Here is a 24,793-nt window from a genome sequence, read left to right on the forward strand (position 1 = left end):
TCCTCTTGTGAATATGCCTCTGAAAGGAAATTCTCAAGATGATTTATCCTGGCCCATTTCCAAGAGTAGAAGATGTTTTGCAATCTTAGAAACGCCAGTTGATAAAACGGCATCTACAAAACTGATTTATCTCCCTAATCGATCTGACTTGACAATCAGTACATGTTGGAGTACATGAATGGTAGAGTGCGACACACACACACACACACACACACAACATCTAAGCGCTAATGCATTCTGTTACGTGAGAGCCTAGTGAGACGATATAAATCCCCTCAGTGATGATGGTTTGACATTCCAAAGAAAAACCCTGTACTGTGCAAGGCGCGCAAAATGACATTCACGGCACTGTTCTTTAACACCGCTTTGAAAGAGATATCACGTATTAGGCTGCATTAGAACCGTAGAGATAATGATGGGAGATATGTTTGCACCGAGGGGAAACGAGGCAGCTCTAGCGAGGCAGCTATAGCTCGAGGCAGCAGCACGGTGTAATTGATCCCATCTGCCGGAATGAGAGCTATTCCGGGTGGGTTAATCACGTGTCCTCTGGGAAGCGCTTTAGTTTTGGGACGCAAGCAGCGAGTCAGAGCACGATTACCAGTAGGCTAGTTAGTAGTCCTAGTTAGTGTACTTGAACATATATCCACGGTAAAGGTTAATCAACCGATAGGCTACAAAAAAGTTGAACAATGTACGTGTTTTACATTTTGGAAATGTGATAATGAGAGAGACGTAAGAGCGCGCGCTCTCTGGCATCTACTGAAAACTTCGGAGATCAGCACCAGAATTGAGAGGCTGCAAAGTGTTTCTGTATCCGTTACTGTTGTCACCACAACAAGTCAAGTCATCCGACCGCGGGCTGTCACTGTCTGCAAGAGTTCGAGGTAGGCTGGGTTACTATTTTTTATTTACAGTCCCTTATTCCTATTATGTTGAATAGCCTATGTGCTTTAACCGTTTATAAGGTCTGGAGGATGCGTGGAGATGGAGGAAATACGCACACGTAAATGCGTCATGGATCCAAAATGATCATATCCCGAAACCGATAAATAATTATAGCAATTAAAATCATGCTGTGTTTAAAGAATGTGTGAACCCAATATATTAGCCGATGTGGGTGAATGTGTTATTACGCGGACTCTAACCTACACACAGAGCATCTGTGTCAGACTCAAATATGAAACATGTGACCACTCCAGTATAAACGTCACACCATGGAGCCAAAAGTGCCTTCAAATCTCCAACATAGTAGGTCAACATTAAATCATTAAATAATATTCATAGTGAAGAAGTTTCTACAGTACAATATTCAATCCTACTGAATAGTAGTAGTCGTAGGTCCTCCATATGGCCATTGTATCACTTCTGGATTAGTCTACTATGGGTAGCCTGGATTTTATAATAGACATAGCATTTGATATTCTATACCAATTTGGTGAGACTGGCTGTGTGGTATGCAACATCACATACATTCATTGTAACCTCTTTGGACGCTAGGTAGGACAAGGGGATTTGAACCCCTGCTTTGTGTCTGGTGTTCCAAACGTTTTGGTTGGTTTCTGGACTGCTCCTGGTTTCTGGACTGGTCCTGGTTGTTGGACTGGTCCTGGTTGTTGGACTGGTGCTGGTTGCTGGACTGGAGCTGGTTGCTGGACTGGTGCTGGTTGCTGGACTGGTGCTGGTTGCTGGACTGGTGCTGGTTGCTGGACTGGTCCTGGTTGCTGGACTGGTGCTGGTTGCTGGACTGGTGCTGGTTGCTGGACTGGTGCTGGTTGCTGGACTGGTGCTGGTTGTTGGACTGGTGCTGGTTGCTGGACTGGTGCTGGTTGTTGGACTGGTGCTGGACTGGTGCTGGTTGCTGGACTGGTCCTGGTTGTTGGACTGGTGCTGGTTGCTGGACTGGTGCTGGTTGCTGGACTGGTCCTGGTTGCTGGACTGGTGCTGGTTGTTGGACTGGTCCTGGTTGCAGGACTGGTGCTGGTTGTTGGTTGCTGGACTGGTGCTGGTTGCTGGACTGGTGCTGGTTGTTGGACTGGTGCTGGTTGTTGGACTGGTGCTGGTTGCTGGACTGGTGCTGGTTGTTGGACTGGTCCTGGTTGTTGGACTGGTGCTGGTTGTTGGACTGGAGCTGTTGCTGGACTGGTGCTGGTTGTTGGACTGGTGCTGGTTGTTGGACTGGTGCTGGTTGTTGGACTGGTGCTGGTTGCTGGACTGGTGCTGGTTGCTGGACTGGTCCTGGTTGTTGGACTGGTGCTGGTTGCTGGACTGGTGCTGGTTGGTGGACTGGTGCTGGACTGGTGCTGGTTGCTGGACTGGTCCTGGTTGTTGGACTGGTGCTGGTTGCTGGACTGGTGCTGGTTGCTGGACTGGTGCTGGTTGCTGGACTGGTCCTGGTTGTTGGACTGGTCCTGGTTGCTGGACTGGTGCTGGTTGCTGGACTGGTCCTGGTTGTTGGACTGGTGCTGGTTGCTGGACTGGTGCTGGTTGTTGGACTGGTGCTGGACTGGTGCTGGTTGCTGGACTGGTGCTGGTTGTTGGACTGGTGCTGGTTGCTGGACTGGTGCTGGTTGTTGGACTGATGCAGGACTGGTGCTGGTTGCTGGTTGCTGGACTGGTCCTGGTTGTTGGACTGGTGCTGGTTGCTGGACTGGTGCTGGTTGTTGGACTGGTGCTGGACTGGTGCTGGTTGTTGGACTGGTCCTGGTTGCTGGACTGGTGCTGGTTGTTGGACTGATGCTGGACTGGTGCTGGTTGCTGGACTGGTGCTGGTTGTTGGACTGGTGCTGGTTGTTGGACTGGTGCTGGTTGTTGGACTGGTGCTGGTTGCTGGACTGGTGCTGGTTGTTGGACTGGTCCTGGTTGTTGGACTGGTGCTGGTTGTTGGACTGGTGCTGGTTGCTGGACTGGTGCTGGTTGTTGGACTGGTCCTGGTTGTTGGACTGGTGCTGGTTGCTGGACTGGTGCTGGTTGTTGGACTGGTCCTGGTTGTTGGACTGGTCCTGGTTGCTGGACTGGTGCTGCTCTAAGGATGACCTCTGTAATAACCTGTTCTATCTGGCACTACAAGTCATCTCGTATAACAGTTTGTGACTCTCAACTCTCAACTCCCAGTGGAGGTCCATCCTTTTAGGCTGCATCCCAAATAGCTCCCTATTCCCTATGGGCCCTGGTCAAAAGTAGTGCACTACATAGGGAATAGGAACTGTAACTGTTGCCAACTTGCCATCCTCCACTGGCGATGTCTTCATGTGGCATCAGTGGTTAATGAGACCTCTCTCTCTGGGAATACACTATAGAGCTGCTAGACAGTAGACATTGCTGTTAGCTAGGCGAATACAGCTGTCACAGTCATTTATCAATTACCTACAAGGAGAGCTGTCATCTCTGTATCTCTGGCTGGAGTTTAATTATTAACCCAATAACCTATTCCTTGGCTGTTATGGGGATATAGTGTCATTTAGGACAGAACCATAGAGCCATTACAAAATGTCCAGTGTGTTTAACCAATAAGGTGCGGTGTGCTCCTTTTTAAGACTTGTGTTGCGTCTATGTTTACGGTGGTGTTACTTATGGTTAATAAGAGCAGGATAGACACACATCCTATTTGGTTATAGATTATACACGCTTCAGAAAAGTTTCAACGTGTCACGTTTCTAACCCCGCCCAGACTAGCGCCGGTCAACGAACAGTTGTCTTCAGAGCCGTTTGTCATATCCTTTGTTTGCCCAGGGAGATCCTAGTGACTTCAGTTTCAATGACAGGTGCTGCTCAGAGATGACTGTCTGTCTTTACGTCTCCAACGGAACCCTATTCCCTATGTAGTGCACTACATTTGACCAGGGCCCACATCGGGTACTTCTCAAAAATAGTGCACTACATAGGGAATACGGTGCCAATTTAGAACACAACCTTTTGTCTACAAACTATAGGAAACCCATTGTAAGGAAGTAGCTGTCTGTCTCTCAGCAGATGATGAAAGCTAGCTGTCAAGTCAGAATGTGGCATTTAGAAGGCATGGCGGCAGGCCACCCTTATCTGTACGTAAGAAGGCAAGAAGCCTGTAAACAGCATGTGGTCTAGCATGTTGTTTTTTCAGCTTTGCATGTCAGTGTGTTGATGCTGGATAACTTAAGAAGCTTCCTGTCAGGAATTACGTTTTAAATACACCAATAAGTACGTATCTAGCCTGAGTGCCAGTCTGTTTGTGCTATCATGCCAACTCCTTCTCATGCCAAATATTTCTGAGACCAGGCTAGGATGTATCGTGATGTGCTTCAAATGTTCTGTTCATTATTCATATTAAATGGTACATGGACTTTTTAGCCTCTCCAAGCTATGCTCTGTATATCTGTTGCATATGTTGTAGCCTACAGTGCCTTGCAAAAGTATTCACCTCCTTGGTGTTTTTCCTATTTTGCTGCATTACCACCTGTAATTTAAATGTATTATTATTTGGATTTCATGTAATTGACATACACAAAATAGTCCAAATTGGTGAAGTGAAATGAAAAAAATTACTTGCAAAAAAATAAGAAAACGACAACTGAAATGTGGTGAGTGCATATGTATTCACCCCCTTTGCTATGAAACCCCTAAATAAGATCTGGTGCAAACAGTTACCTCCAGAAGACATATAATTAGTTAAATAAAGTCCACCTCTGTCACCTCTCAGTATATATACACCTGTTCTGAAAGGCCCCAGAGTCTGCAACATCACTAAGCAAGGGGCACCACCAAGCAAGCGGCACCATGAAGACCAAGGAGCTCTCCAAACAGGTCAGGGACAAAGTTTTGGAGAAGTACAGATCAGGGTTGGGTTATAAAAAATATCTGAAACTTTGAACATCCCACAGAGCACCATTACATCCATTATTAAAAAATGGAAAGAATATGGCACCACAACAAATCTGCCAAAACTCACGGACCAGACAAGGAGGGCATTAATCAGAGAGGCAACAAGAGACCAAAGATAACCTTGAAGGAGCTGCAAAGCTCCACAGGGGAGATTGGAGGATCTGTCCATAGGACCACTTCAAGCCGTACACTCCACAGAGCTGGGCTTTACGGAGAGTGGCCAGAAAAAGCCATTGCTTAAAGAAAAAATTAACCAAACATGTTTGGTGTTTGCCAAAAGGCATGTGGGAGACTCCCCAAACATATGGAAGAAGGTACTCTGGTCAGATGAGACTAAAATTGAGCTTTTTGGCCATCGAGGAAAACGCTATGTCTGGCGCAAACCAAACACCTCACATCACCCTGAGAACACCATCCCCACAGTGAAGCATGGTGGTGGCAGCATCAGGCTGTGGAGATGTTTTTCATCGGCAGGGACTTGAAAACTGGTCAGAATTGAAGGAATGATGGATGGCGCTAAATACAGGGAAATTCTTGAGGGAAACCTGTTTCAGTCTTCCAGAGATTTGAGACTGGGATGGAGGTTCACCTTCCAGCAGGACAACGACCCTAAGCATACTGCTAATGCAACACATGAGTGGTTTAAGGGGAAACATTTAAATGTATTGGAATGGACTAGTCAAAACCCAGACCTCAATCCAATTGAGAATCTGTGGTATGATTAAAGATTGCTGTACACCAGCAGAACCCATCCAGCTTGAAGGAGCTGGAGCAGTTTTGCCTTGAAGAATGGGCAAAAATCCCAGTGGCTAGATGTGCCAAGCTTATAGAGACATACCCCAAGAGACTTGCAGCTGTAATTGCTGCAAAAGGTGACTCTACAAAGTATTGACTTTGGGGGGTGAATAGTCATGTACGCTCAAGTTTTCCGTTTTTTTGTCTTATTTCTTGTTTGTTTCGCAAGAAAAAATATTTTGCATCTTCATAGTGGCATGTTGTGTAAATCAAATGATACAAACCCCCCCAAAAATCTATTTTAATTCCAGGTTGTAAGGCAACAAAATATGAAAAATTCCAAGGGGGGGTGAATACTTTTGCAAGCCACTGTATGTGTTGGCCTCAGGTTGACTACAGTAGCATCCAGGATGGTGTCCTCCAGGATGGTGTCCTCCAGGATGGTGTGGTGTCCTCCAGGATGGTGTGGTGTCCTCCAGGATGGTGTGGTGTCCTCCAGGATGGTGTCCTCCAGGATGGTGTGGTGTCCTCCAGGATGTTACCCTCCAGGATGGTGTGGTGTCCTCCAGGACGGTGTGGTGTCCTCCAGGACGGTGTGGTGTCCTCCAGGACGGTGTGGTGTCCTCTAGGATGGTGTGGTGTCCTCCAGGACGGTGTCCTCCAGGATGGTGTGGTGTCCTCCAGGATGGTGTCCTCCAGGATGGTGTGGTGTCCTCCAGGATGGTGTGGTGTCCTCCAGGATGGTGTGGTGTCCTCCAGGACGGTGTGGTGTCCTCCAGGATGGTGTGGTGTCCTCCAGGACGTTACCCTTCAGGACGGTGTGGTGTCCTCCAGGATGGTGTCCTCCAGGATGGTGTCCTCAGGATGGTGTCCTCCAGGATGGTGTCCTCCAGGATGGTGTGGTGTCCTCCAGGATAGTGTGGTGTCCTCTAGGATGGTGTGCTCCAGAATGGTGTCCTCCAGGACGGTACCCTCCAGGACAGTGTCCTCCAGGATGGTGTCTCTTTCTCTCCATTCTCTCCTCATGGTGTCCTCTAATATACTTTTAAATGAGAAAAATACACTTGTGTTTGATACTGAGAGAGCAGATTCATGCCATTCCTATGGGTGACCTCACCTGCCGTGTCAACTGTATTTCCAGATAGCTGTGTTTGTGTGGTTACTACCGTGTACTATTCTCCTGTCAGGGTTATTATAAGTGGAGGAGGTAGTGGGGATGGAATAGCTGCAGGGAAAGACACACCTGTGGTGAGCGCTAGGTAGGTTGACGTGTCTGTACCACATCTACAACAACCAACAATGCCAAGAATGTGAGGAAATCATCATGTGTCTCAAATGCCACCCTGTTCCCTATATAGTGACCAGAGCCTAATAGGGGATAGGGTGCATTTTGGGAATCAGCCCATGCAGGTTGGAAGCCATTATAATGTCGTTCGCTGTTCATCACGGGTCTAATATTCAATTAGCGGGTCCTCATCTCAAGCTGTGCTCAACGTGTTGGGAATGCAGAATACCTACGCAGGCTGATTGATGAGCAGAGGAGCATACCCCCGTTTCCTTTATGCAGTTGAAGTGAGTGAGAGAGTGAGAGAGTGAGAGAGTGAGAGAGAGAGAGAGAGAGAGAGAGAGAGAGAGAGAGAGAGAGAGAGAGAGAGAGAGAGAGAGAGAGAGAGAGAGAGAGAGAGAGAGAATTTGTGGTATCAACAAAATAAATAAAGTATTATGATTCCTGGGTGTGGTGTCATGCCTATAGTGGGTCAGAGACCTCCCAACCCCCACACAGAGGCGTCAGGCCCATAGTGGGTCAGAGACCTCCCAGCCCCACACAGAGGTGTCAGGCCTATAGTGGGTCAGTGTGGGTTATAGTGGGTCAGAGACCTCCCAACCCCCACACAGAGGCGTCATGCCTATAGTGGGTCAGAGTGGGTTATAGTGGGTCAGAGACCTCCCAACCCCCACACAGAGGCGTCATGCCCATAGTGGGTCAGAGACCTCCCAGCCCCACACAGAGGTGTCAGGCCTATAGTGGGTCAGTGTGGGTTATAGTGGGTCAGAGACCTCCCAACCCCCACATAGAGGCGTCATGCCCATAGGGGACACAGAGAAGTCATGCCCCCTCAGAAATAATAAGATCGACTTTTTGGGGGTTTGTTTGTTTTTTCTCTGAAATAGTACAAGCAACTTAACAATTTTATAAAGTTGGTTTTAGCTAGCCCAGATAGGTTCCCAATCTCCCAACCTCATAACTAGCTGCCAAGAAGCCATTTCAGGCTATCAATCAAGTTAAGAGTAGCTAGCTTGTCTAACTATTGTCGTGTAAATTCTACACAGGGACACTCAAAGTCAATCTTAAATGAATCATTTTTATTATCAGCGTGCTGGAGAGGTTCCAACCAACTCAACGCAGCCAGAACACATGTCGATCAGGAGCTCTAACGGGGCAGTCCCGTTAGATCTCTCATATACTGGTTACATACCCATAGTTCATAGGGTTGGTTCCGGCATGTGTCTGGCATCGTCTCCTATCTTAACTCATAGAACATATTCTGGGGGCGTTTTGCCAGATGGTCCTAAGGAGGGGTTCATGTCCCGTCCCGTCCACTTTTTGCCCCCTCAGATTTTTGTTGTGCATGACTCCCTCGCCCCCCAACAAACACTCTTATAATCAATAACACGACCCCTTGACTCAGAGGCAAATGAACTCCCAGCCATGTCATGCCCTCGCAGGCAGAAAGGATTTGCATTGCACTGTTCATTAGCATAACGAGTCAATTCAGTAGTAGGCTACAGGGCTGTAATTATAATATATAGTGGGGGGGGGCATGTTGACTCCATGGCTACGGCTAAACTCCTGTGACGATGAGAAGAATAAGGCTCCTCTATCCATGGTCGGGAGGCTATGTCAGCAGAACTGAGCTGTCACGCCGAATTAACACCTAGCATAGTATTGTAGAGACAGAACAGCAGTCACATCATCCTGGTAGACAGGAGGTCTGGACAGCCCCCCCCCCCCCCAGTAAGTAAGGTCCCTTACATGACCCCACATAACTATCAGTCACAGGGTGAAGGGACAAGGTCAGGCCAGGTCACGAACAGACTTGTAATTTCCTGAGGAATTCCATCCCCCATCCCCACAGTTCCCTAGTCCCTGGAGGGGAATTTGTTTGGCAGAAAATCACACACAGCTATGAATGACTCACGTCACACGGGTGATATTACTAAAATGGGTAAGGTTTATGACAGTTGCAATGTCCAAGTCAAGAGATTTACGATGAGTATATGGATGTTGTGAAATAACATTTGATACACGCCTGTCTTTTTAGGCATGATTTCGCCCTACAGTACATCACCAACAGTTTGGGCATCGAAGATAATCCAGATGCATTGTAACTATTTCATGAAAAGCGAAGCACCAGATTGAATTCATAACAAAAGGTCGACAGTGGCATTCAGATCTGATAAACAACGTACAGTTCTAATACCTCAACAGGGTGGGCTGTAACAATGCACCATGGTATTATCCAGAGTGTTCTGTATGTGGAACACCTAGAGTACTAAACAAACAGTAACCTGGCCTCAGTTCCCAACCTCACTAATGCTCTAGTGGCTGAATGGAAGCAAGCTGAGTTCCCAACCTCACTAATGCTCTAGTGGCTGAATGGAAGCAAGCTGAGTTCCTGACCTCACTAATGCTCTAGTGGCTGAATGGAAGCAAGCTGAGTTCCTGACCTCACTAATGCTCTAGTGGCTGAATGGAAGCAAGCTGAGTTCCTGACCTCACTAATGCTCTAGTGGCTGAATGGAAGCAAGCTGAGTTCCCGACCTCACTAATGCTCTAGTGGCTGAATGGAAGCAAGCTGAGTTCCTGACCTCACTAATGCTCTAGTGGCTGAATGGAAGCAAGCTGAGTTCCCGACCTCACTAATGCTCTAGTGGCTGAATGGAAGCAAGCTGAGTTCCCGACCTCACTAATGCTCTAGTGGCTGAATGGAAGCAAGCTGAGTTCCTGACCTCACGAATGCTCTAGTGGCTGAATGGAAGCAAGCTGAGTTCCTGACCTCACTAATGCTCTAGTGGCTGAATGGAAGCAAGCTGAGTTCCCAACCTCACTAATGCTCTAGTGGCTGAATGGAAGCAAGCTGAGTTCCCAACCTCACTAATGCTCTAGTGGCTGAATGGAAGCAAGCTGAGTTCCCGACCTCACTAATGCTCTAGTGGCTGAATGGAAGCAAGCTGAGTTCCTGACCTCACGAATGCTCTAGTGGCTGAATGGAAGCAAGCTGAGTTCCTGACCTCACGAATGCTCTATTGGTTGAATAGAAGCAAGTCCCTCGCAGAAATGTTCCAACATCTAGTGGAAAGCCTTCCCAGAAGAGTGGAGGCTATTATAGCAGCAAAGGGGGGACCAACTCCATATTAATACCCATGATTTTGGAATTAGATGTTCGATGAGCATACTTCTGGTCATGTAGTGTATTGCAATTCTCACGATTGTCACGATTTATATGTGTTTTGCAATTCGATACTGTGATTTTAGTGCGATTCGATGTTTCAAACATATTGATCAACATGTATCTGCTGAAGAGAGCCAGGAGAAAAATTGTTCTGATCAGTCGTGGAAATAAAATGTTGAAAACATGTTGGTCCCTATTTAAAAAGAAGATGGAAGCAAGCTATGAAGGGGAAAATACTGGAGTTTTGGTGCAGGTACAGCCAACTAGCGCAAAAAAGTATGTACAATATTGTCAAAACGATACGATATGCCGTTAGATATATATTCTGATATGTAACTGTACGGATTGTTTCCCACATCACTAGTTACAGTTTTCTAACTTGGTGTCTTGTTTGGGGAGACCAGTGTGTCCCCAGTGCTCACATAAGTAGGCTTTAAAGCTTCTCCTTAGTGTTTGATCATCCCCAGTTAATAGCTTTTTCTCATTTTGAGCAGCACTGGCACAATTTTTTTTCTCTTGAGCGTGGCCTTATTTCTATTACAGCATATTGGATGACTGTCATTCATATTCCATTCACCCAGTTCAATGTAACATTGATAGGTTTAGGCTACTACATGATACTCAAATTGTCCCTATACCCATCATGAGGTTGATACAACCTAGCCTATGACGGAAAGTTTACAATGCATGTGCACACAGGTTGAGAGAAACATTTGAGATGACAGACAGTGACACATGGACAGACAGTTACACATTCAATTCCGCCTTGCACACTCTTGCCTGCATCTAGCTTATTTAGGGTGCAATCATTAGTACAACAGTTGCAAACGAGAGTTTCTATTGGACAAATTCAGGTACTTTTATCTCCAATTCGTTTTCTTTGGTTTAAGAAACGTTTTTCAACAGAATCGGCGGAATGAATACACCTCCGATCACGCATAAACACAGTTCACTTTCGTAGCAGCCACGTTGTATTCCTCCTCTCACCTTTTCCCTTCATTTGTGGACGTCAATGCACAACACAGCTGTATGTAGGGTTGCACATTTTGGGGAATATTCAGAGGTGGAAACTTTCTGTGGGAATTAACCTGTTATGGCTAGGGGGCAGTATTTTCACGGCCGGATAAAAAACGTACCCGATTTAATCTGATTATTACTCCTGCCCAGAAACTAGAATATGCATGTAATTATTAGCTTTGGATAGAAAACACTCCAAAGTTTCTAAAACTGTTTGAATGGTGTCTGTGAGTATAACAGAACTCATTTGGCAGGCCAAAACCTGAGAAGATTCCATGCAGGAAGTGCCCTGTCTGACAATTTCTTGGCCTTCTTGATTATCTCTATCCATTACAGGGGATCTCTGCTGTTACGTGACACTTCCTACGGCTCCCATGGGCACTCAGAAGGCGGCAAAAAGCTGAATCGTGGCTTTGCAGGCTCTGGCTGAAAAAAAGTAGCGCGTTTGGATAGTGGCTGGTTACAGTACTGTGAGACTCAGGCTCGTGCCCGAGTCGACCCCATGCTTTATTTTCTTTCGTCTGTTTACCTAAACGCAGATTCTCGGTCGGAATATTATCGCTTTTTTACAAGAAAAATGGCATAAAAATTGATTTTAAACAGCGGTTGACATGCTTCGAAGTACGGTAATGGATTATTTAGAAATCTTTTGTCACGAAATGCGCCATGCTCGTGAACCTTATTTACACTTCGGATAGTGTCTTGAACGCACGAACAAAACGCCGTTATTTGGATATAACAATGGATTATTTTGAACCAAACCAACATTTGTTATTGAAGTAGCAGTCCTGGGAGTGCATTCTGACGAAGAACACCAAAGGTAATCAAACTTTTCTAATAGTAAATCGGAGTTTGGTCAGGGCTAAACTTGGTGGGTGTCTAAATAGCTAGCCGTGATGGCTGGGCTATCTACTCAGAATATTGTAAAATGTGCTTTCACCGAAAAGCTATTTTAAAATCGGACACCTCGATTGCACAAAGGAGTTCTGTATCTATAATTCTTAAAATAATTGTTATGTTTTTTGTAAACGTTTATCGTGAGTAATTTAGTAAATTCACCGGAGGTTTGCGGGGGGTATGCTAGTTCTGAACGTCACATGCTAATGTAAAAAGCTGGTTTTTGATATAAATATGAACTTGATTGAACAAAACATGCATGTATTGTATAACATAATGTCCTAGGTGTGTCATCTGATGAAGATCATCAAAGGTTAGTGCTGCATTTAGCTGTGGTTTTGTTTTTTGTGACATTATATGCTAGCTTGAAAAATGGGTGTCTGATTATTTCTGGCTGGGTACTCTGCTGACATAATCTAATGTTTTGTTTTCGCTGTAAAGCCTTTTTGAAATCGGACAGTGTGGTTAGATAAAGGAGAGTCTTGTCTTTAAAATGCTGGAAAATAGTCATATGTTTGAAAAATTGAAGTTTTTGTATTTTTGAGGAATTTGTAATTCGCGCCACGCCTATCATTGGATATTGGAGCAGGTGTTCCGCTTGCGGAACGTCTAGATGTAAGAGGTTAATGGGACTATATGGGAATTAACGGGAATATTTGGGAATTAACGGAAATATATGCAAATTAATATTCATGCCATTTAAATGTAGATGTTTTTTTGCATTGGATATATTTACCATATCATATGGAGACAGAAACATAAACCTTTTACCTTATCACAAGTAGACATAATTGCAAATTATTAAATCCTTCCAATAGAAATAAAACAAACTATGACGTTACAAACTGAACTTTAATTAAATGAGTTGACTCTTCACATGGGATGATTTCACTGAACAACAAAAGAAAAGGACTATTGAATGATCCCCAATGATCCATCGCATCTCCCAAAAAACACTTTCAACATACATCTGTAAAATGATAGTCTAGAAAATAAAGCTTTGGTTGTCTTCCTCTCAGGCTTTCATGTCTTCTCCCTGGACCTCCTCAATGTCCACCTCTTGCACATCAGACTCTGAGGCCTTATCTTCACTGTCACTATCCAACCTTGTTGAGGATGGCTCGTTGTCAGGCTCAAAAAGCCTACATTTTGCTCGGATGGCCACCAATTTTTCAACCCTTGTATTGGTCAGCCTGTTGCATGCTTTGGTGTGTGTGTTCCCAAACAAGGACCAGTTGCGCTCTGAGGCGGCTGATGCTGGTGGGATTTGGAGGATGTTGGAGGCAACATGGGAAAGAGCCTCAGATCCACAAAGTCCCTTCCCCCAGGTGGCTGATGAGTTATGTTGGCACGACTGCCATATTGCATCTCCATCCCAAAGCCCTTGCTTGGAAGTGTCCTTCGCCAGACTGCCAAGAACCTTGCCTTCATCCTGGCCAAGGTGGCGAGACATGGTAGTGATGACGCTATAGGCCTTGTTGAGCTCTGCACCAGACAGGATGCTCTTGCCAGCATTCTTGGGGTCCAACATATACGCTGCGGCGTTCAGGCAGAAGTCTTTACGCTTTTTAATGTATTTCAGAACTGCAGTTTCCTCTGCTTGGAGCAACAGTAAAGTGGGCAGGACGGTACGGATTTCTTCTCTTACATCTGCAAGCAGAGTCTGAACATCAGACAGGATGGCATTGTCTTCCTCAATCCTTGCAATGGCTACTGCTATAGGTTTCAGGAGTTTCAGGCTGCTTACCACTCTCTCCCAAAATACATCATCCAGGAGGATCCTCTTGATGGGGCTGTCCATATCGGCAGACTGTGATATGGTCATTTCTTGGAGACACTCCTTCCACTCCAGGCGACTGTCAAACATGATGACAACACCACCCCAACGGGTGTTGCTGGGCAGCTTCAATGTGGTGCTCTTATTCTTCTCACTTTGCTTGGTGAGGTAGTTTGCTGCTATAACTTGAGGACCCTTCACATACCTAACCATTTCCTTGGCTCTCTTGTAGAGTTTATCCATTGTTTTCAGTGCCATGATGTCCTTGAAGAGCAGATTCAATGCGTGAGCAGCACAGCCAATGGGTGTGATGTGAGGGTAGGACTCCTGCACTTTAGACCAAGCAGCCTTCATGTTCGCAGCATTGTCTGTCACCAGTGCAAATACCTTCTGTAGTCCAAAGTCATTGATGACTGCCTTCAGCTCATCTGCAATGTAGAGACCGGTGTGTCTGTTGTCCCTTGTTTCTGTGCTCTTGTAAAATACTGGTTGAGGGGTGGAGATGATGTAGTTAATTATTCCTTGCCCACAAACATTCGACCACCCATCAGAGATGATTGCAGTACAGTATGCTTTCTTTATGATTTGCTTGACCTTCACTTGAACTCTGTTGAACTACGCATTCAGCAAATGAGTAGATAAAGCATGTCTGGTTGGAGGGGTGTATGCTGGGTGAAGATCATTCAGAAATGTCTTCCAATACACATTGCCTGTGAGCATCAGAGGTGAACCAGTTGCATACACAGCTCGAGCAAGACATTCATCAGCATTTCTCTGACTATGTTCCTCCATTGAGTCAAAAATTCTGATTCCAGGAGGACCATGAGCTGTTGCTATCGATAAGGTGTCCGATTCATTATTTTCACCTTGAATAGAAGTAGAGGGACTTTTGCCAGAGGTTGCTTGTTGTGAGCCCTGAGGGAACTTTATGCACTTGGCCAGATGATTCTGCATTTTTGTTGCATTCTTCACATATGATTTGGCACAGTATTTGAAAATGTACACAGCTTTTCCTTCTACATTAGCTGCAGTGAAAACCGGGAGGACTAGCAAAAGAGAGATAAGAAAAAGCAGGAGCATGGAAAAACATGCTGGTTGACTTCACAAGACAAGACAAACTGGCAACAGACAAACAGGGAACACCGGAATAAATACCCAGGGACTAATGGGGAGAACGGGTGACACCTGCAGGTTGGTGGAGACAATCACAAAGACAGGTGAAACAGATCAGGGGTGACACATGGTAGCAAAAACTAACTAGCAGAAATTGTTAACAAGTTAGAAATGATTTAAACACACTTTGCTGTAAGCTACTATTTACTAGTTAACAAAATATTATGTACAGTTGAAGTCGGAAGTTTACATACACCTTAGTCAAATACATTTAAACTCCGTTTTTCACAATTCCTGACATTTAATCCTAGTAAAAATTCCCTGTCTTAGGTCATTTAGGATCACCACTTTATTTTAAGAATTTGAAATGTCAGAATAATAGTAGAGAGTGATTTATTTCAGCTTTTATTTCTTTCATCACATTCACAGTGGGTCAGAAATTAGTATTTGGTAGCATTGTCTTTAAATTGTTTAACTTGGGTCAAACGTTTCAGGTAGCCTTCCACAAGCTTCCCACAATAAGTTGGGTGAATTTTGGCCCATTCCTCCTGACAGAGCTGGTGTAACTGAGTCAGGTTTTTAGGCCTCCTTGCTCGCAAACTCTTTTGTAGTTCTGCACACAAATGTTCTATGGGATTGAGGTCAGGGCTTTGTGATGGCCACTCCAATACCTTGACTTTGTTGTCCTTAAGCCATTTTTCCACAACTCTGGAAGTATGCTTGTGGTCATCGTCCATTTGGAAGACCCATTTGCGACCAAGCTTTAACTTCCTGACTGATGTCTTTGCTGTTGTTCTGGGATTGATTTGCACTTTTCGCACCAAAGTACATTAATCTCTGGGAGACAGAACGCGTCTCCTCCCTGAGCGGTATGACGGCTGCATGGTCCCATGGTGTTTATACTTGCGTACTATTGTTTGTAAAGATGAAAGTGGTACCTTCAGGCATTTGGAAATTGCTCCCAAGGATGAACCAGACTTGTGGAGGTCTGCAAAAGTCTTGGCTGATTTATTTAGATTTTCCCATGATGTCAAGCAAAGAGGCACTGAGTTTGTAGGTAGGTCTTGAAATACATCCACAGGTACACCTCCAATTGACTCAAATTATGTAAATTAGTCTATCAGAATCTTTTAAAGCCATGACATCATTTTCAGGAATTTTCCAAGCTGTTTAAAGGCACAGTCAACTTAGTGTATGTAAACTTCTGACCCACTGGAATTGTGATACAGTGAATTATAAGTGAAATAATCTGTCTTTAAACAATTGTTGGAAAAATGTATTGTGTCATGCACAAAGTAGATGTCCAAACTGACTTGCCAAAACTATAGTTTGTTAATAAGAAATTTGTGGAGTGGTTGAAAAACGAGTTTAATGATTCCAACTTAAGTGTATGTAAACTTCCGACTTCAGCTGTATGTCATATAAAATATATTCACCCCACCCAGTATTGTACTCAAAATTTACTAGAAAGCATGTAGTCCTTGGCTCAGACAGTGTAGTAGTGTGGGCTCAATAGCATCTCATTAGTGTGCAAGATCTTGAGAATCAGCTGTACATGTGATGGAAGAGTGCTGCAATTCCATTGAATTGAGGATAGTTTAACCAAAATATACCACAAGACCTATAATTGCATGATGTGTATCCCACAAAAAAAGGTTCACTCTTATAAGCTGACTTTTTTGATGAATTTAAGCAAAATTCCCCAAATTCCCAGGCTTAACTTCCCATGGAAAATTCCGGAAATTTACCGGAATGTTTCCCACCCTTTGCAACCCTAGCTGTATGTGACCAGGCGAAAAAAACATTCCAAGCCAAACCATATCATAACCGCTACACACAGCCTACATCGTTGTCACCATATTAGCTGAAGTAACGTCCTAGTCAACATAGCTAATAGAACTAATGCGTTAATAAACCTGCTACAATCATGCAGTAACGTTAGTGTGTAGTCAGTAAGCATTTACACAGGTGGTCCCTGGTGGCAATAAATTAATAAAACCCAAAGCTTACCTTGACTTGGAAGAGTTCCAGTGTTGTGTTGGATAGTCATAGCCAGCTAGCTAACATAGCATCCCTCTGTTTGAGCCTGGTGTTTGAGTAACTAAACTAGCTTGCAGCATTTTTTAGCTAAGTAACTGAAACTACAAGTGAAAAAAAAATATGAAATCTCTCTCTTTCTCCTTCATTTTTGAAGAAAATAATTTTTTGAAAACTGTTCAACTATTGTCTTTCTCTCTCTTTGAGTCAACTACTCAACACATTTTATGCACTGCAGTGCTAGCTAGCGGTAGTTTTTGCTTTCAGTACTAGATTCATTCATTCTCAGTTGATGCTGCAAGAGCTCTGATCGGTTGGAGGATGTCCTGCGAAAGTTGTCATAATTACTGTGTAAGTCTATGGAAGGGGGTGAGAACCAAGAGCCTCCTAGGTTTTGTATTGAAGTCAATGTACCAAGAGGAGGACGGAAGCTAGCTGTCCTCCGGCTACACCATGGTGCTACCCTACAGAGTGCTGTTGAGGCTACTGTAGACCTGCATTGAAAAACAGTGTGTTGTAATCAATTATTTGGTGACGTGAATATATTTTGTATAGTTTCATCACAAAATTATAACTTTTTCAATGTTTTACCATAGGAGGATGGTCCTCCCCTTCCTCCTCTGAGGAGCCTCCACTGTGCTCAACAGATTTAATGGATAGTATTCCTGATATACAGTACATTCAGAAAGTATTCAGACCCCTTTCCCTTTTCCACATTTTGTTACGTTACAGCCTTATTCTAAAATGGATAAAATATATTTTTTTAATTCATAAATCTACACACAATACTCCATAATGACATCACAATACCCCATAATGACATCACAATACCCCATAATGACAAGCAAAACAGTTTTGTATACATTTTTGCAAATGTATTAAAAATAAAAAACAGAAATAACTTATTTACATAAGTATTCAGACCCTTTGCTATGAGACTAGAAATTGAGCTCAGCTGCAACCTGTTTCCATTGGTCATCCTTGAGATGTTTCTACAACTTGATTGAAGTCCACCTGTGGTACATTTAATTGATTGGATGTGATTTGGAATGGCACACACCTGTCTATATAAGGTCCCACAGTTGACAGTGCATGTCAGAGCAAAAACTGAGGTGGAAGGAATTGTCCGTAGAGCTCTGAGACAGGATTGTGTCGAGGCACAGATCTGGGGAAGGGTACCAAAACATTTCTGCAGGCTTGAAGGTCCCCAAGAACTCAGTGGCCTCCATCATTCTTAAATGGAAGAAGTTTGGAACCACCAACATGCCAAACTGAGCAATCGGGGGAGAAGGGACTTGGTCAGGGAGGTGACCAAGAACTCGATGTTCGCTCAGACAGAGCTCCAGAGTTCTTCTGTGGAGAAGGGAGAACCTTCCAGATGGATAATCATCTCTGCAGGACTCCACCAATCAGGCCTTTATGGTAGAGTGGCCAGATGGAAGCCACTCCTCAGTAAATGGCACATGACAGCCCGCTTGGAGTTTTCCAAAAGGCACCTGAAGGACTCTCAGAAAAAATATTCTCTTCTCTGATGAAACCAAGATTGAACTCTTTGGCCTGAATACCAAACGTTACGTCTGGAGGAAACCTGGCACCATCACGGTTAAGCAAGGTTGTGGGAGCATCATGCTGTGAGAATGTTTTTCAGTGGCAGGGACTGGCAGACTAGTCAGTATCGAGGGAAAGATGAACAGAGCAAAGGACAGAGAGCTCTTTGATGAAAACCTGCTCCAGAGCACTCAGGACCTCAGACTGGGTCTTAGGTTGTCCTTCCAACAGGACAACGACCCTAAGCACACAACTCAAACGACAATGCTATAGCTAGCAATGCTTCGGTACAAGTCTCTGAATGTCCTTGAGTGGCCCAGCCAGAACCTGGACTTGAACCCGATTTGAACAGCTCTGGAGAGCCCTGAAAATAGCTGTGCAGCGACGCTCCCCATCTAACCTGACAGAGCTTGAGAGGATCTGCAGAGAAGAATGGAAGAAACTCCCAATATACAAGTGTGCCAAGCTTGTAGCGTCATAACCAAGAAGATTCGAGGCTGTAATTGCTGCCAAAGGTGCTTCAACAAAGTACTGAGTAAAGGGTCTCAATACTTATGTAAATATGGTATATCAGTTTAAAATATATATATATTTTTTTTTAATAAATTTGCTAACATTTCTGAAAACCTGTTTTTGCTTTGTTATTATGGGGTATTGTGTTTAGATTTATGAGGGGGAAAACTATTTAATACATTTTAGAATAAGGCTGTAACAAAGTGGGAAAAGTCCAGGGGTCTGAATACTGTAGATGTTATACAGCTACAGTGCCTTCAGAAAGTATTCAGACCCTTTGACTTATTCCACATTTTGTTGTGTTACAGCCTGAATTCTAAATTGTTTAAATCGATGTTTGACAAAGTAAAAACATGTTTTTCTAAAGGTTTGCAAATGTATTGAAAATTAAATGCATAAATATGTAATCTACATAAGTATTCACAGCCCTGAGCCAATATGTTAGAATCACCTTTGGCAGCGACCTGTGAGTCACTCTGGGTAATTATCTAAGAGCTTTGCACACCTGGATTGTACAATATTTGTACATTATTATTTAAAAAATTCTTTCATCTCTGTCAAGTTGTTGCCAGGTTGTTGATCATTGCTAGAAAGCCATTTTCAAGTCTTGCCATAGATTTTCAAGCCGATTTAGGTGAAAACTGTAACTAGGCACTCAGGAACATGTTGACTTGGTAAGCAACTCCAGTTTATTTTTTGGGACCGACCGGCTCGATTCGGTCTTATGTAGCAACATTTAAACTTCTGTTTTTTACATTGGATAAAAGACTCAGAGCTATAAAATGGTATATCATACACTACAATGGGGAACAATGGGAAAGTAATTCAACATTGAAAGTTGGTGTTTTGATTGTTTTGGTACACCTACTGGAGAGCTCTTCTTTGTCTACATCCAATCAGCATTGAACATTGACTGATCCATTAAGCATTGTTCACACCCTCTAAAGCCTTAGCCCCACCCATCTCTTTTAAGGATTCACATGTGTGGCAATGTACTAAACAACCAAAGATTTCAAGACTAAAGGCTGGTTTATACTACTAATTTGGATTGCCAAAGTGTGCTCAGAGTGTTCTCCGGGTGTTCGTAAACTCAGAGTGTTTCGATCTCGGAGCGTTCAGAGCGCACACTGGACAACCTGGCTTAGGAGTAGGGTTGATTCGAGCGCTCTGGCCCTAACAACAGAATTCAAGCACCCAAGATAACTAGCTAACGTTGGCTAACTTGCTAGCTACTTTCAGACACAAATGAGAGAACAGCTCACTGACCATTTTACTCGCCCTAGCAGAGCTGGTTAGGCTGTTTTTATATTATCCAGAGCGCTGGTGACTGTAACTGTCCTGCTGGCAACAATTTAATTATGTTTTTTTGCCAACGTTAACTGACACCGGCCATATTCAACGGGTGTTGAGTGTTCGTAAATGTGTCAGTTATTCTGCGCTCTGGCACACTCAGAAGAGAGTGCTCTGAAATCGGAGTAGATAGCCAGAGCGAATTTACCAGCTACGTCTATCAACAGTTGTCGCAGTGACATCATGAACATTCTATTGAAATGGTTACTTGCATAGTGGAGTCTTTTTGTTTAGACATGTGGCTAGCTAAACAATGAACCATAATCCCAACTCATAACATTACTAACCAACCAGGTTCAATGTTAGCTAGCTAACATTAGGCTATAGCAAGCAATGCAAATGGCTCTGAGATACAAATAATATAACTACACAGATCTCATACACGTAACGTTAGCTAGCGAGCTAGCCAGCATTTTTTTTTTTTAATTTTTAAGTTTACGTTCAAATGGCTCTCCTGTGAAGTAGTGACGCGCGACCTTTTGTCCATGTGTTTTAGGTTATTGTCCTGCTGAAAAGTTAATTTGTCTCTCAGTGTCTGTTAGAAAACAGACTGAACCAGGTTTTCCCTCTAGAATCTTGCCAGTGCGTAGGTCTATTCCATTTCTTTTTATCCTAAAAAGCTCCCTAGTCCTTGCAAATGACAAGCATACCCATAACATTATGCAGCCACCACCATGCTTGAAAATATGAAAAGTGGTACTCAGCAGAGAATGACCCATATGGATTTTGTAGGGCTGATGCCTATACCAATTTGTTGGGGGTCAAGGAAGCCGATGGTCGATATTTTAGGCTGATATTCAATATCATTAAATGTGAATATTCAGTGCACCATAGAATTGGTGCCTTTTCCTATGTTGCTATGTGCATAATAACTAAGTTAACCAGCATATTGGCATTGAGAACAATGCGGCGGAGGCAGCTGCAGCAGAGACAAGGAAACAGCCCTTGCCTTAATCCCTATTCGGACGGGATTAGTTTTACTGGGGAAGGTCAGGTAATGTAATTATGTGCACAAGCACAAAACCCCACATCTGTCTGTAATTTTAGCCCTGCCGAATCTGCCATGGCAGTAATTTGTACATGGCAGGAGAATAACAATTCCAGACAGAATAACCCACTGAATAACCTACTCCAAGGTCTTCTGTTAATACTAGTCCCGTGCGAATCGACCCCCCTGTTTTTTGAGAGAAATGTCTGAGTTTGACAGGGGTTGCTCACGGTTTGAGAGAAAAAAAAAAAGACTGATTCTATAAATTGAATAAAGTGGTGCGCATAGCCTATATATGAAGGGCCTACATGTGTGAACTTTCACAGTGAATGCTTTTGTGTGTATTAATTGAATATTGCTAAATGCATCAGTCAAAAATATTGTACCTATTTAATGTAACCCTTGCTGTTAAAAGATTGCGAAGCTTCGTATAACTGACCTAAACTTTTGGAAATTATAAATTCATTTTTACATCCATAGCCTTAAAAGAGCACTGTTTAGCTCACATCTGAAGGCGCATTTAGGATGTACTGCGGATCGCTAAAACATCCTAATGATTATGATCACACTTCCTAAATTCAAATATTATATCGACACTATACCAAAGATGGTTTGGTTTAGAAACTTGTGAACCAAGCTTGAGTTATCAGTGTAGCCTGGTATCGTCTGGACTTGTTGAAATATCTTCACGCCTAGAAAAAAAACCCTGCAGGCTTCTGTCATAACTGTCAATTTATTGGGGGGAAAAAATTAAGAATTACACAGGGGCCGTTTGGAAAAAACTTATCCCATCTGAATCGTCCTCTGGAATAATGGACATTCTGGTGTGATAATTACATAACCAACGTTCTCTAGTAATACTAGTCTCATGTGAATAGGGCTTAGCCTAATTGTCTAAGAAAATTGAGGAGAGGAGCAAACCCCAACTTAATTAGGTCTATAATCAATAGCCAAACTGTTAAATGTGCCTGGCTTTATACATCATCCAGATACAGTGGATTCAGAAAGTATTCCCCTTGAATTTTTCCACATTTTGTTACGCTACAGCTTTATTCTAAAATGAATTTAATTCATTTTTTTCAATCTACACACAATAATCCATAATGACAAATCGAAAACAGGTTTTGAGACATTTTTGCAAAACAAACGGAAATCACATTTACGTAAGTGTTCAGACCTTTTGTTATTGTTAGTTCAGCTAACAAATGGGTGGGTTGTAAATCTGATCCTACTGCTATGATTGGATAGAGCGAGGCTCCCTTTCACATCTCCTCAAATCTCTCTCCATCGCTCATATCGCTTGCTACTGTTTACTGCTACTATGACATCTAGCTCAACGGCGATGTCATTTGCTACCAAGCCATAAATGTGCACAATATCTAACAAGGAGAGGGAGGGTGGGAAAACAGAGTAAACAACGATGCACGTTCTGTCTAAATGACTCAGATCTGCCCGTAGTTTGAGAAGTGAGACACACACATTCTGATCTACAGCTTTATTGGTTCTTCAACCTGCATAAAGATTCTTAAGCAGTTAAACCTATTGCCAACTTTTATTTAAAACTGCTTTGTTCTTTTTTACCCATCTACCAATGGGTGCCCTTCTTTGCGAGGCATTAGAAAACCTAACTGGTCTTTGTGGTTCGATCTGTGTTTGAAATTCACTGCTCGACTGAGGGACTTTACAGATAATTATATGTGTGGGGTACAGAGATGAAGTAGTCATTCAAAAGTCATGTTCAACACTATTATTGCACACAGAGTCCACGCAACTTATTATGTGACTTGTTAAGCACATTTATACTCCTGAACTTATGTCACGTCCTGGCCAGTATATAAAGTTAATTGTTTTGTAGTTTGGTCAGGGCGTGGCAGAGGGTATTTGTTTTATGTGGTTCGGGGTGGTGTGTTTGTTAAAAGGGTGTTTGGTTTAGTATTTCCGGGTTTTGGTTTATGTCAAGGTAGTTCTATGTGGAGTCTAGTGAGTGTATGTCTATGTTTGGTTAATTGGGGTTGGGACTCTCAGTTGAAGGCAGGTGTTGTCTATCTGCCTTTGATTGAGAGTCCCATATATTAGGGTGTGTTTGTGTTTGGGTTTTGTGGGTGATTGTTCTGTGTTGAGCCTATGCTTTGCAGACTGTCAGTTTATCGTTCGTTTTCTTGTTTGTTGTTTTTGTATTCGTGTTGATTTAATTAAATGTTCAAAATGAACAACTGCACACCTGCTGCGTATTGGTCTACCTTTTCTGATGACGATTTCGCATTATCGTCAGAAGACGAAGATACTTGTGACAGAATCACCCACCACCAAAGGACCAAGCAGCAGAGGAAGGAGCAGACGGAGTTCGAGTTGGACTGGCGGGAGAAGTGGACTTGGGAGGAAGTTCTGGACGGGGCCGGACCCTGGCATCAGGCTGGGGATTATCGCCGCCCGCAGTGGGAAATTGAGGCAGCCAAGGCAGAGAGGCGGTGGTACGAGGCCAGAGTGGACGCGCTGAAGGAGAAGCACGAGAGGCACCCCCAAGAAATTTTTTTGGGGGGGCACACGGGTAGTTTGGCTAGGCGTAAGAAGAGCCGGAAGCCAGCTACCCGTGGTTATATGGAGGAGCGTATGGGGTGGAGAGCGCTATGTTTCGCTGAGGAGCGCACTATCTCACCCATACGCACGCACAGTCCGGTGCGCGTTATTCCAGCCCCTCGCAGGTGCCGTGCTAGAGCGGGCATCCAGCCTGGTAGGAGGATGACTGCGCAGCGCATCTGGTCGCCGGTACGCCTCTGAGGACCAGGCTACCCAACTCCCGCTCTACGCACGGCTACCATCAGGCCCCTGCACAGCCCAGTCTGCCCTGTACGAGCACCCCGCTCGTACAGGGCTACTAGTTCCATCCAGCCAAGGCGGGTTGTGCAGGAGGTAAGATCTAGACCGGCTGTGCGCCTCCATAGCCCTGGGTTTCCAGCTCCTGTCTCTCGTGCGGACCCGGAAGTGCGTCCACCCAGTCCGACTCGTCCTGTTCCCGCTCCCCGCACTAGCCTGGAGGTGCGTGTTCATAAGCTGGTATATCCGGTACCAGCACCACCCACCAGGATTATAGTGCGTCAGCCCGCCAGTCAACAGTCTTCATCAGAGCTGCCCGCCAGTCAACAGTCTTCATCAGAGCTGCCCGCCAGTCAACAGTCTTCATCAGAGCTGCCCGCCAGTCAACAGTCTTCGTCAGAGCTGCCCGCCAGTCAACAGTCATCGTCAGAGCTGCCCGCCAGTCAACAGTCATCGTCAGAGCTGCCCGCCAGTCAACAGTCATCGTCAGAGCTGCCCGCCAGTCAACAGTCATCGTCAGAGCTGCCCGCCAGTCAACAGTCATCGTCAGAGCTGCCCGCCAGTCAACAGTCATCGTCAGAGCTGCCCGCCAGTCAACAGTCATCGTCAGAGCTGCCCGCCAGTCAACAGTCATCGTCAGAGCTGCCCGCCAGTCAACAGTCATCGTCAGAGCTGCCCGCCAGTCAACAGTTC

The 24,793-nt window shown here is 44.3% G+C and overlaps 1 protein-coding gene across 1 annotated transcript in view; it reads left to right on the forward strand.

Moving 5' to 3' along the window:
• Nucleotides 1-537: 537 nt before the first annotated feature.
• LOC106604185 (probable E3 ubiquitin-protein ligase MID2) overlaps nucleotides 538-24,793 on the forward strand; it is a 296,937-nt gene continuing 272,681 nt past the window's right edge. Inside the window, exon 1 of the mRNA XM_045717834.1 lies at nucleotides 538-887. The gene's annotated coding sequence lies outside the window, so the exon portion shown is untranslated. The remainder of the gene's footprint in view (nucleotides 888-24,793) is intronic.

This window comes from Salmo salar, chromosome ssa05, assembly GCF_905237065.1.
Source record: "Salmo salar chromosome ssa05, Ssal_v3.1, whole genome shotgun sequence".
In the NCBI taxonomy this organism is placed as follows: Eukaryota; Metazoa; Chordata; class Actinopteri; order Salmoniformes; family Salmonidae; genus Salmo; species Salmo salar.